The following is a 14,023-nucleotide window of genomic DNA, read 5'->3' on the forward strand; positions in this document are numbered from 1 at the left end:
ACGCGAAAAGCAATCACATGTTGCGGAACAGACTCGCAAATAGTGAACTACGAAGTGCAAAGACAAGGCAAAGGCCATACGGGGCACTCACTTCAAAACAGCTGAAGAAGCGCCGAGCTGATGCCGGACACTGAACAGCGACTATCCAGTGATGAGACACGAACAGCAACGGTGTACTCGCCCCGAAAGCGAATACTGATGGACTGACAACTCTCACACATTCCTCAAAATTACCATACGAGGGGAAGAAATTGAGAGGTTTGCCGCAGTCACAACTGAAAATTGCCCTCTCTCTTCCTCCATGTAGGGAAAACTTGCAGAACTTACTTATTCAGCTATAGTTGTGTTCTCCGTTAACGAAATGAAGGTTGGCGCTAACTGGCCCTCACTCAAGAGTTGGTGAAAAGACGTCTGGGCGTGAAAAATGCAGTTCACTTCTCATGCTGTCTATGGAAACATAGCAGTAACTCTTTCCGTGCATCCGCTTTTAGGAAAACGTACGGGCTTTTGCGCAGTTCTCACGGGAATGCACATAGCCTGCAGTGCCTTGAAAGACGATTTAGATGTACTCTGGCTAAGGACATACCCAAAGCTATTTACCCGCCTGGGTAATTACGGGTAGGAAACCACCGGCAGTTACGCTGTTGTCAAACCAATGCCTAAAACTTCCTTCCCGCCACATTCCAACAATGGTAAAAACACAATCTAAAACGCCAGAATTCACAGGTCCTGCTGTTCCATTCAGGAAGTTGACGACAATATAACATAAAATGATTATATATGGTCGCTTAGCGACAGTTGACACTCTAGTGTCGTCAGACCGATACGTATAGTGATATGGGCAAATCCCCCCTCTTGTTCCCATCTGTCTGTTACGTGGTCGTAGACCTTAGACGGCGCTGCATCTCGTCGCCACACACCCTGACACATCCTACAGCCCTTCTCCACAGTAATAAGCTGAACGGTGAGCGCGTTGGATTGCCACGTATGGGGGCCCGGCTTCGATTCCCAGTTGGGGAAGGAGATTTTCTCTCGTCAGGGACTGGGTGTTGTGCTGTCCTCATCAACATTGTCAACGCGCAGGTCGCCCAATGTGGCGTGACACTCAGTAAGACCTGCACTTGGTGGCCGAACTTCCCGACTGGGAACTCCCGGCCACTGACGCCATACGCTCATTTCCACGTTTCTTCACAGTGAATCTCACATTCTTTCAGTTTCACCTGGCTCCATTCGCATTCCTTCAAATGCATCGGTCACACGCTCCTGTGACGTCTGCTCATTGTCTGTAGTTTGGGCATATGCTAATGCCTGTAAATGTTCCTACAGAAATCCAATAGATTCAGGTCCAGTGAACGGGGAGGCCATGCTAGTGTACATCCCCGACCGATCTAGCTCCTATGAAACGTTATTGTGCGGTACTGTCGTACTATCTGTAGAAAATAAGGTTCAGTGCCGACGTGCATAAACCACAGTCGCTGTTTTTCTGCAAAGATAACCTTCTCCAGTAGCGCTGCAGTTAATCGCACAGAAATCGGTGACAAGCAGCTGCTATTAAACTGTTTCGTGAAGTACATAGCGTGTTGAGGATTTTCATCTATTCAAAGGTGCGCATTATGGTAATTTACTGTGCCACCTCTTGTGAATTCTGCCTACACCACCGAATACCACTCATTGCTCGTCAAAAGTAAAACGGCCCATATCTCAAGAGGTATCGGTTTCCGGACATATAACTATAGGAACTTCCAGTTTTGACCGCTTCTACCTCCTGCAGGAATGTGACAATCTTATTTAGACAGGCTGTACATCTAGAGGAAAATATTGAGTAAAGCTCACCTGGAAAAGGTGTAGTTTGTGTTGGAGGGAACAGAAAAGTGATAGTAACCGAAACAAAATATTAAAATATCTAACCGAGCGGTCTAGGGCGCTACAGTCATGGACTGTGCGGCTGATCCCGGCGGAGGTTCGAGTCCTCCCTCGGGCATGGGTGTGTGTGTTTGTCCTTAGGATAATATAGGTTGCGTAGTGTGTAAGTTTAGGGACTGATGACCTTAGCAGTTAGGTCCCGTAAGATATCACACACACATTAAAATATCTTAATAAGACTTGCCAAGAATGAGATATGAAGACCAATTGGAGAAAAACAAATGGGAACTCTATCAGGAGTGGCATGCACCACGAGCACTACACCAGAATTAGTAACAAAAGGAGGCTCAGCCTTGGTCGCTGAAGTAGAAATCTTTAAGTCTGTTGCAAATCGATTTCAGTCAATGCGTGACCATCATCAGTCTTTAGGTAAAACAAAATAAAATAATCGTACTGCACTATAACATTCTACATCTACCCATCTACACAAGTAAGAACATAAGAAGAGCTCATTTTCATCAACATACCTAACATTAAGGTTCTTTGGACTCATAAATGCAAGCAGTAAAATTGCAGGATCTGCACATATTGCCGCACGATGTGGACGCGCGGTTTGAGGCGCCATGTGACGGATTGCACCGCCCCTCCCGTCGATTCCTCCCTCAGGCATGTGTGTGTGCGTTGTTCGTAGCATAAGTTAGTTTATGTGGTGTGTAAGTCTAGGGACCGATGACCTCAGTAGTTTGGTCCCTTAGGAATTCACACACATTTTTGCACATATCAGTGAAGAGTTATTTTTGAAGTGGACAGTGTTTGGCAAAGGCGATAATGTAGCTAATATTAGCACCAATTACAGTTAGACAGTGACAAGATTCAAGTACTTAGGAAGCATAATAAGGGAATCTATAAAGTGCCAACAGGAAGCTAAAGCTCGAAATTCGGTAGCTAAGGAATCTTTACACAGGAAGAGGAGCTTACAATGTGGAAAGCTAGGCAAGGAGCGCAGGAAAAGACTAGCCAAGTATTTTGTCTGGAGTGGGGCACGGTATGGCGCTGAAACACGGGCATTGAGAACGAAGGATGAAAAGATGTTGGAAGCGTTTGAAGTGTGGTTGACGGAGGAGAATGCAACAGCTTATTTGGGTAAAGAGAGTGACTAATGAAGAGGTGCTGGAAGGAAGAGGGGAGAGATGAATACTAGTGGGAGTTGTAAGAAAAAGAAAGAACAAAGTGTTTGGCCACACGTTGCGTAGAAGCTGCTTTATGGTGAATACAGTGGAAAGATCAGTGTGTGGGAGAATAACGAAAAAAGGAGAACACGCAAGATGGTGGATGATATCAAAAGAAGCTGAAGATACGTGGAAATGAAGGGAGCAATAGATTTCCGAAGGACATGGAGAGAAACCATGTGAAGAGCTGCCATTACATAGAACACCTAATAATAATAATGCGATATAGACATCTGGAAATTCTAATCAAGGGAAGTCCCATAGATATTTGTCTATCGTATGGCAAACTAAGAGCTACAAGTTCCAAATTACATGAAGTTCCATAAACATTTATTCAGTGTAATTAAAAAGTTATTTGAAAAATGAAGTTCGAGTTTACGAACTCAGTCCCTCTCAACCCCCCCCCCTCCCCTCGCTCTCTCCTCTCCCAGTTCTTCGATTCATTTGTAAGTAAACGCAATAGTAAAGACTCAGACGTAGTACAGAGTGTAATATCTTCAGGTGTTCCTTCAGCGTCTACTGCTTACTTATCTATCAATAGACTCGAACACGGTTCACCATTAAAAATGTCTTAACTGTTCTACATCATTCAGTCGAGTGAACTGGTTAAAAATAATGTCACTTGAGGAAAAACGGGTCCAGCAAGACCAGTTACCGATATGCAATATTGTCATTAACGTATAGTGTACTTTTATTCGGTCATTGTCTTCTGATTCCCCCAAGCCTCAGAATGAAAGTAAAGCTGTGTTCGTTCGTGAATCGCCAGTGATACTCTACAACTGAGTTGCCAAACTCCTGTCTGTTAACATTGAACTCAGCTTGAGTGGGCTATGTAAGCCTCCTGCTGAGAACGGGACGAGTACCTTGGCCCTAATTTCATGACTCGCAGAATTTAACGACGCGAAGAGTAGTGAAATTACGTAAGCCTAGGGCGTGGCTTCCATCAGGCCACACAACGCGGCTTTCCAGTGCTGTCGTCGTAAGATACGCCTCCGGCAATTTTGGCTCATTACTTTTCTTCGACCATGAGAAGTGACATTAGCATAATAAAGAATCCCAGGAGAAATGAGTTTAGCATAAGAAATGAGAAAAATGGCACTACTTTATGTACGCGGCTCGTATATTCCCTACTCGTTTTGGAGTTTCTTTGTCATAATGTCATCTTAGCTTGCTGCTAGTAACAAATAATTGGAGGTATTAGTAGCACTCAGATTAAGTTGTTCGAGAGTCGCTGACTGTACTGTCAGGGAGTACGGTCCAGCGTAGCACAGGTTTTCCATCGCAGGGAACGGCAGAGGGGCAAACTTTGGTCGCGAATTTAGTATCGCAGTCCGAAACAAACAATGTACGCCATTGTCGCGAACCATGTAGCTTGTGCGTTCCAAGATCAACGCTAAGTCGATGGCTGGTACCACTGCAAGTAATACGAGCTTAAATCAGTACCGCTGAACAAAATCTATGTTTGCAAATGGGACATTCAGCAGCCAAGTGATAGTCGAAATTTATGGTGACATCTACAGGTGTCATTTATTTTACAAAATTCGTTACTAGTTTCGGTCAATGACCATTATGAAGCATAGTTGACATAAATACCAGGAAAGTTAACCATAATTTGAACAAAAGTAATTTGCACTTTTAAGCTCACCATAGCAGGTAAAAAATTACCCACAGTAACAACTGTGTACGATAATTGTAGTCAATAAGCAAGTCCACTTGCCGTTTATGCTAGCTAAGCTTGGTAATCGTTATTGACTGAAACTAGAAGCGAACTGTGCCAAATAAGTGACAGGTGAAGATTTCACCATGAATTTTAACAAAGCCAGAATCGTTTAAATTACCTACAAAACCGGGCACAAAAATAGCGCTATAATGGGTCTAGGAGAGCCTGAGGTAGGTATTTCCTGTAGTCTCCTTGTGACCTGTTTGTCTCGACCTCTGGAGTTATCTGCTACAGTGAGAGAGGGAGAGACTTACTGTCGACACCACACTCTGAGTTCGTCTCTGTATCGCCAGAATGGCAGGATATTAGGAAGAACAGTTTTAGTTAATGTATAAGATCTGTGTCTGCCTCCTTAGCGTTAGAAAACCGACAGACGGCGGGGAAAACGGAATGCTGACCCCACGTTTCTCCATGCTACTTCTGGATGACGTCATTCGTTGAGGATGACACGGCGGTCGATCGGTCTCGGTAGACACACAGTAAACATGTTCTCTAAAATGCATACCTAAACATCTATGAGCAGCTGTTCATCTTTTGTACTGTGAAACACATCCCTTGCACTGCAAGCTTTTTGCTTTCCAGATTTTGGAAGGAAGTAATATGGACCAAAACAAGAATAACTGCCTAGTAAACGTGGGGTCCAGAATGCATACCTTAAGAGTTTGAGCACTATGCATTTTAGAGCCCATGTTTGCCGGGTTTTCTTTTTTTGTCTTTGGTCCATAGTGTCACCCCTGAAACTTCGTCGGTGGGTTTCTGGTTCACCTTGCCTTGTATATAAGATCGATCCAAGCTGTAAGAAAAGATAGCATCGAACAAGCTGAAAAACTAAGAACTACATAAAAACGTTTTCTTGGCAAGTATCCTCAACAGTCACTTCCCAGTATTTCTAATTTCGTAAAACGTGGAATCTCAACTCACCTGTGGGCAATGTCTCCGTCTAGGTCTGCGTGAATTGCTGATGTATATGTGACCAAATAAATCCAATGTGTCTTTTTCGTACTTCATTGGTCACGAAAATACTTCCTAGCTAGAAAGTTCCTGTTATCTAGCCTGTGTTCTCCACCGACATTCGACGAGTGGTGAGTGTCTATTAGGTTAGTACGGAAGATCGTAGCCTTTTTGTTTTGCATGTTGGTATTCCGGTTGCTATCGGTTTATTTATCGACTATCATATTTTTATTTTTATTTCAAGTCTGATATTTGAATTTACGTATTGTCATTTGCAGATAGTGAATGGAGCTGTGGACGCTAGAAAATGGAGTACCAAGTGGAGAACACAGAACATTTGCGACATATTCATGTATTTGAGTTCAGTAGAGGGGTGACAGCCCAGAAACATTTGCGCCGTGTATGGGTACAATGCTATTGGACAGAGCACGGCAAGAAAATGGTTTGCCATTTTTAATAAGGATCTTTTTCACAGTGACTAAGCAACTTCAGGAAGACCCTCTGGGTTTGATGAAGATCGTTTAAACGCATTAATAGGCCATGATCCACATCATTGTGCTCGAGAACGTGCAAGAATGATGAACTGTGATCTTTCCACCATCATGCGACATTTGCGTGCATTCGGGAAGGTTCAAAAATCGTGTGTCTGGGTACCGCATGCTGTAAGCCAAAAACACAAAAATCAGAGGGTAGTCATATGTGCATCTCTGCTTGCCTATCATCATTTGCCTCGATAACAAAACCCACCATTCCCATCCTGTATCGTTACTGGTGACGAGCAGTGGTGTCTTTAAGCTCACACAAGGAGAAGAAAGCAGTGGTTGAGACTAAACAAAGCAGGAAGTCCCTGTATAATGTCCTTCGCGCATCCACAAAAGACAATGTTATGCATCTGGTGGAACAACATCGGTGTCATCGGTGTTGTGTACTACGAATCACTTCCCCAACGTGTAACAGTCACTGCTGACATTTACTGTCAGCAACCGAGACGTCTTGCAGACGCGACCCAAGAACAACGACCACGGAGACTGCGTGAAGTGAAGTTGCTCCACGATAGCGCGTCCGCAATCTGCTAGACCGACAAAAAACTCTATACAGGTGTTGGGTGGGAAAGTCATCTTGCGCCCTCAGATTTTCACTTTTTCTGCCCTCTGTCGAACAACCGTCAACGAGCTTCCTTTCCGGATGAAAGTGCGCTCCGAACATGGCTCAACGAGCTCTTCGCCTGAAAACCACGTGATTTCTACAGTCGCGGAGTAAAAGTTACCCCAGCTAGGCAGACTGTTTTAAACAGTGATGGCTAAAATCTCTGTAATGCTCTATTTGAGAACTTTTGGAAAAGCGCTACGAACTTTATGCACCAACCCAATACGGAGTGGCCGCGGCCGAACGGGTGGCCGAGCGGTTCTAGGCGCTACAGTCTAGAACCTCGCGACCGCTACGGTCGCAGGTACGAATCCTGCCTCGGGTATGGATGTGTGTAATGTCCTTAGGTTAGTTAGGTTTAAGTAGTTTGAAGTTCTAGGGGACTGATGATCTCAGATTTTAAGTCCCATAGTGCTCAGAGCCATTTGGACTATTCTTTGGAGTGGCCGCGGGGTTGAGGCGTCATGTCACGGATTGTGCGGCCACTCCCACCGAAGGTTCGAGTCCTCTCTCGGTCATGAGTGTGTGTGTGTTGTTCTTAGCACTAGGAACCGATGACGTCAGCCGTTTGGTCCCTTAGGAATTCATACAAATTTGAACATTTTTGAACACTTTGTCTTCGAGAATAGACTTCGAGAAGAATCCCCGGATCCTAAGTAGAGATCCAGTTCTTTTATGTCTTGGGAATAGGTTCTTCCAGTTCACTACTTCGGTCTGACAGTGTGCTTCCCCGCTGTAGCACAAATCTACGTAACTAGATCAATGTTTCACATTAATGAGGTGTACTGCTGATATCGTCGTAATTGATTTGTGATGCTGCTATTTGTCTAGTTAGAGAAACATGTAATCTGTTTTGAAAACTTTTCCAAATCTGGCACGAAAGATGGACGTTGCCCGTACTATACACTATGTGCTTGCCTTCTGAGTCACGGGTGTGCGACGGAAGTGCGTTGGCCATCTTGTGAGAACGTAGATTGAAAGAATATAGAAGACTTTTTATTTTTGTATATAATCTGTTTTCAGTTTGTCATAAACACCGAAGTACCACGTTTCGAAACTTTGAACCTTCCACGCGGTCGTAATTTGCTCCTCTAACATGTTTATGCACCGTAATGGAGCCGTTAATTCCACGGAAATTTCCTTATATTTTCCATGAAAGTTGGCTACGAGTTTTAATCGAAGATATTCGTGGCCACCGTTCCTTTATTAACGAGTAGTGAGATAACGAAATGTTGAAATTCATTTTCTCACTTGATTCGAAACAGATGGGTCGTATTATGGCAGGAGCAAACGCGTTATAATTAAAATCGCAGTGACTCTTCCGTACTGTACCGGGTGTGTAGAATATGGCTAAAAATTCTTCACAATATCCATTTACGCGTGATGCTAGTCTAAAAAAGTATTCAGAACAATCTCGTGTAATTTAGAAAGTTTGACGAGAAGAACTGAAATAAAGGTTAGAGATGAGTCATACGCCACATTCGGATGATATCAGCGTTTCCAGCGATACGCGTGGTTCAGGTTGAGTCAGCCCGACATGCAGCTTTAATCGCGTGGGAAAAACGAATTATTTACGTCTTTATAATGGTAGTTCAAAATGTCGACCAGGATCATTATAACAAACTGTACACCTACATATCGTGCGTCGTACCATGTAGAATAGTTGACACACTTAATCTATCTTGTTGCAATGGTTTAAGTCCTATTAAAGAACATGACATACTCAACGAAGTACTATAATCGATTTCATGAATTTTGACACAATCTTCAACGAACCATATCTGCGGTTGGCTTCAATGATTCCTACAAACAGGGCATATCTAAATCGAGATGGCGGGAACTGGATTCAAACTGCTTTCGCCCTGATTGTGGAAAGAGAGGTACGCCGTTTCGTTCTGTGCTTTACGTCCTTGGCGCAAAGTACGCCTTGGTTAGATCATAACAGATTACGTAACATTCCTGTGCTGATTCCAGCTCAGGCGTGACTGGTTGGGAATCTGTCCAGCAAAGAAAAATGGACTCCTCTGTGTGATAATCCTGTACTGTCTCACAAATACGTCAATGATCAATTATAAAGAAAGAAAAAGAAGAGAAGGTCAGTGTTAAACGACTGTCTGGAGAGAGGTCATTACGGACGGAACACAAGGGTTGAGCAATACATCGACTGAATACGGCTGTATCCTTGTTTGACGGTCGTCACAGTATTCATCTCACGTAATTAAAGGAAATCTCGGACAATATATACCATGGACACCAGGCGAGGATACGAATTCCTAGTTTCTGGCAAAGAGGAGCCTAGTCGCACATTTAACCATATCGCTACCACGAGACAGGACGGAGTGACCCTATAAGCAAGTTAGTAAGTTTATTTTCTAGGCATCCTTTCCCTGCAGGGAAAAGTTTCATTAGAAAATCTATTATCTCAGTGGTAATGTACGCTTTTCTCGGTTACAATTCCCTCAAACTTATGCACTGGCCATTTGCACACCTCATTTCTCTCCACAGTTTCATACACGTGTTTCTTAACGTTGACTTGTCGCTCTTTTGTAATGTTACATATTTTCATGTCGAATGTCACAGTTCCAATGTTTTATTCTATTCTGTGGGCACAAATGTATTAAAATACAGAGACTTTTGTGACAAATGATCAGTAGCTTCGTAATCGATCCATAGCTTCGGGAATCTTAGATTTAGTTGATGTATCATCTCAAAGTCAATGTAATCGTTCTCAGTTGAAGTTCCCGTTGCTAAAATTATATGTAGACGTGTGTAAATTTCATAAATGCCAATAACCGACGTGTTGACCTCTGAGAAAAATAGTGTATTGTTGACCTACTTGTGGTGCAATAGGTACAAGGCATCTTTGCTCCTTTTTCAATTATAATCCTTCATATTCTCATCCTCTTCCTTTCGATTTCAGCGTGGACTGTAAGAAGTTATTCTTAGTATCTCATTCTTCAGTTGGCCTGAGTACTGGAACGCACCCCTACATTTCCCTCAGAGGTTAAAACGCAAATTGTCGCCTTCATCCCCAACAGGACTTTCTTTATTATTTTTTCTTTTTTTTGTCATCAGTCTTTGATGCGTCCCGCCACGAATTCCTCTCCTGTGCCAACATCTTCATCTCAGAGTAGCCCTTGCAACCTACGCCCTCAATTTTTTGCTGGATGTATTCCAATCTCTGTCTTGCTTCTCCTTGTCAGTGTTTTCCACATGTTCCTTTCCTCTCCGATTCTGCGCAGAACCTCCTTATTCCTTACCTTATCAATCAACCTAATTTTCACCATTCGTCTGCAGCATCACACCTCAAATGTTTCGATTCTCTTCTGTTCCGATTTCCAACAGTCCATATGTCATTACCATACAATGCTGTTCTCCAGACGTATATTCTCAGAAATTTCTTCCTCAAATTAAGGCCGATATTTTATATTAGTAGACTTCTCTTGGCCAGGAATGCTCTCTTTGCCATTGCTAGTCTGCTTTTGATACCCTCCATCATTAGTTATTTTACTGCCTAACCAGCAGAATTCCTTAACATCATCTACTTCGTGACCATCAATCCTGATGTTAAGTTTCTCGCTGTTCTCATTACTATTACTTCTCATTACATCCGTCTTTCTTCGATTTACTCTCAGTCCATACTCTGTACTCATTTGACTGTTCGTGCCGTTCAGCAGATCATTTAATACTTCTTCACTTTCACTCAGGATAGCAAATGTCATCAGCGAGTCGTAGCATTGATATCGTTTCACCTTGAATTTTAATTCCACTCCTGAACCTTTCTTTTATTTCCATCATTGCTTCCTCAATGTACAGATTGAACACTACAGTCGAAAGGATACATCCTTGTCTTACACTCTTTTAATGCGAGCACTTCGTTCTCGGTCGTCCACTCTTATTATTCCCTCTTGGCTGTTGTACATATTGTATATGACCCATCTCTCCCTATAGCTTACCCCTACTTTTTTTCAGAATTTCGAACATCTTGCACCATTTTACATTGTCGAATGCGTTTTCAGGTCGACAAATCCTATGAACGTTTCTTGATTTTTCCTAAGTCTTGCTTCCGTTATGAACCGCAACGTCAGAATTGCCTCTCTCGTGCCTTTACCTTTCCTAAAGCCAAACTGATCGTCACCTAGCACATCTTCAATATTCTTTCTTCTGTATATTATTATTGTAAGCAACTTGGATGCATGAGCTGTTAAGCTGATTGTGCGATAGTTCTCGCACTTGTCAACTCTTGCCATTTTCGAAACTGTGTGGATGATACTTTTCCGAAAGTCGTATGGTACGCCGCCAGACTCATACATTCTACTCATCAACGTGAATAGCCATTTTGTTGCCACTTCCCCCAATGATTTTAGAAATTCTGATGGAATGTTACCTATACCTTCTGCCTTATTTGATCTTAAGTCCTCCAAAGCTCTTTTAAATTCTGATTCTAATACTGGATCCCCTATCTCTTCTAAATCGACTCCTGTTTCTCCTATCACATCAGACAAATCTTCCCTATCATAGTGGCTTTCTATGTATTGTTTCCACCTATCCGCTCTCTCGTCTGCTTTTAACACTGGAATCCCCGTTGCACTCTTAATGTTATCACCCTTGCTTTTAATGTCACCGATGATTGTTTTGACTTTCCTATGTGCTGAGTCAGAATCCAACAATCATTTCTTTTTCGATGTCTTCACATTTTTTCTGCAACCATTTCGTCTTAGCTTCGCTGCACTTCTAATTTATTTCGTTCCTCAGCGACTTGTATTTCTGTATTCCTGAGGTTCCCGGAACATTTTTGTACTTCCTCCTTTCATCGATCAATTGAAGTATTTCTTCTGTTACCCATGGTTTCTTCGCAGCTGCCTTCTTTGTACCTATGTTTTCCTTCCCAACTTCTGTAATGGCCCTTTTTAGAGATGTCCATTCCTATTCAACTGTACTGCCTACTGCGCTATTCCTTATTGCTGTATCTACTTCAAACGTATCTCATCATTTCTTAGTACTTCTGTATCCCACTTCTTTGCGTATTGATTCTTCCTGACTAATGTCTTGAACTTCAGACTACTCTTCATCACTACTATATTGTGATCTGAGTCTACATCTGCTCCTGGATACACCTTACAGTCCAGTATCTTATTTCGTAATCTCTGTCTGACCATGATGTAATCCAACTGAAATCTTCTCGTATCACCCGGTCTTTTCCAAGTATACCTCCTCTTTTTGTGATTATAGAACAGAGTATTCGCTATTACTAGCTGAAACCTGTTACAGAACTCAATTAGTCTATCTCCTCTCTCATTCCTTGTCCCAAGCCCATATTCTCCTGTAACCTATTCTTCTACTCCTTCCCCTACAACAGAGTTCCAGTCCACCATGACTATTAGATTTTCATCCCCCTTTACATATTGTATTACGCTTTCAATATCCTCAAACACTTTCTCTATCTCTTCATCTATAGCTTGCGACGTCGGTACGTATACCTGAACTATCGTTGGCGGTGTGGTTTGCTGTCGATTCTGATACGAACAACCCTGTCATTGAACTGTTCACAGTTTTCTGCTGCTGTTAATGTTAGCCTATACTCATCTGACCAGAAATCCTTGTCTTCTTTCCACTTCACTGACACCTACTAAATCTAGATTGAACCTTTGCATTTCCATTTTCAGATTTTCTATTTTCCCTGCAAGGTTCAAGCTTCTGCCATTCCACGCCCCGACTCGTAGAACGTTATCCTTTCGTTGACTGTTCAGTCTTTTTGTAATGGTAACATCCCCCTTGGGAGTCCCCTCCCGGAGATCCGAATGGGGGACTATTCCGGAATCTTTTGCCAATGGAGAGGTCATCATGACACTTCTTCAATTACAGGTCACATGTCCTGTGGATACACGTTACTTGTATTTAATGCAGTGGTTTCCATAACCTTCTGCATCCTCATGCCATTGATAATTGCTGGTTCTTCCGCCTTTAGGGGCAGTTTCCCACCACTAGCACAAGAGTGTGCCCTGAAGCCCTGTCCGTTCCTTCGCCCTCTTTGGCAAGGCCGTTGGCAGAATGCATGAATTCTTCGGCCGCCAATACTGATAATTAATCAAAATTTAAGCAGTGGCGGTATTTGAACCCGGGGCAGAAGAGGGTTTGATTATGAATCAAATACGCTACCCCTAGACGAGCAGAACTATGAACGGTTTAAGACGACGTCTAAAATATCTTGGCTTCCGGACTGCATGATACGTTTTCAGGCAATCAGTTGAAAACATCTTGAGAATGGCATTTGTGTATCGGTCAGATGACCATAACAAATTGGTATCGCCCTCACAAATGAAAAAATGCTTGCCAGATACCAGTAGAGTTGCGAGTTGTGCTGCACCAAATGCGAACTGCGTTCAGGAAATGATTGATTTTCTGGAATCTGCAACACTGTGCGTCTTTCATGAACTTAAGTTTCTTCTTTTTTTACTAGAAAACTGCCAATAGTACCTTATTTGTTCGTTAATCTCGTGTGAGATATTTTTCTGGTAAAACTAACAACAGTCTCGTTCATTTACAGCTAGGCAATAAACTGTAAATGTAATGTAATGTCAGGGTAGTCCTTGAAAATGAAATCGTAGCTCCGAAGCGTGTTGGATTTAAACATAAAAATAAAATCATAGGAATTAAAACAAAGTATTAATAGTAAAAATTACCGGAATCTGATTTTATTTCAAACTGATTTTTCTGCTACTCAAATACTTATCGTTACTAATTGTAAATCTACAATGTGAATTCGCCAGACAAGCTATTAAGTCATCTCCGTCATAAGATCATGTACCAATTCCAAGTACATTGCTAAGAGTTGATGTTCAGCGTGACGCGGATTGTACAGACCTGTAGATGTAGGAGACGGTGCCCCACAATCCGTGTCAGAACAAGGCCCAGTTCACGTGGATATTCCCAGCGTATGACAAGCTACAGCAGGGCCACCAAAGATTTTAATTGAGACTCAAGTCTGATAGCTTGTACAACTATGTGAGTGCTTGCAAATGTTCTGCATGCGTTTCCCTGGACGTGAGAACTGTACCGTGGAATACAGGAAGGTAACGTTACAGGCCTCAAAAAATGGTTCAAATGGCTCTGA

The sequence above is a fragment of the Schistocerca americana genome, chromosome 4 (genome assembly GCF_021461395.2).
Source record: "Schistocerca americana isolate TAMUIC-IGC-003095 chromosome 4, iqSchAmer2.1, whole genome shotgun sequence".
NCBI lineage: Eukaryota > Metazoa > Arthropoda > Insecta > Orthoptera > Acrididae > Schistocerca > Schistocerca americana.